At 34.8% G+C, this 319-nt stretch overlaps 1 protein-coding gene across 1 annotated transcript in view; it reads left to right on the top strand.

Moving 5' to 3' along the window:
- LOC107594143 (aquaporin-9-like) overlaps window positions 1–319 on the top strand; it is an 18,085-nt gene that overhangs the window by 17,045 nt on the left and 721 nt on the right. The gene's annotated exons all lie outside the window — the stretch shown is intronic.

The raw sequence follows: 319 nt of genomic DNA, 5'->3' as shown, positions 1-319 counted from the left end.
CTATTTGTCTTAACTTTCACAGACATCTGATAACCCTATATCCTGCCATAAGCAGAAAGATGTTTTTCTCTCACTGAAATGAAAGAAGAGGGTACTTTACTTTCCACTCTATTTACTCAAAAGACGAACAGGCCTCCTTGTCTGTAAATGATTAAGTCAGTACGAATCAAATCATGTATTGATTCAGACATGAATCAATACAATACATGAATAGATGAGCAACCAACTGCATGCATAACTGCTGATAAGGTAACATGCATGAGGTAACAGAATGAACGTTGCAATGCATGCTAAAATAAATGTGCAATTAACTATTATA

This window comes from Sinocyclocheilus grahami, unplaced genomic scaffold (assembly GCF_001515645.1).
Source record: "Sinocyclocheilus grahami isolate Dianchi unplaced genomic scaffold, SAMN03320097.WGS_v1.1 scaffold10.1, whole genome shotgun sequence".
NCBI lineage: Eukaryota > Metazoa > Chordata > Actinopteri > Cypriniformes > Cyprinidae > Sinocyclocheilus > Sinocyclocheilus grahami.
Note: the sequence above shows the minus strand (reverse complement) of the source record. Positions and strands in the feature narration are given on the sequence as shown.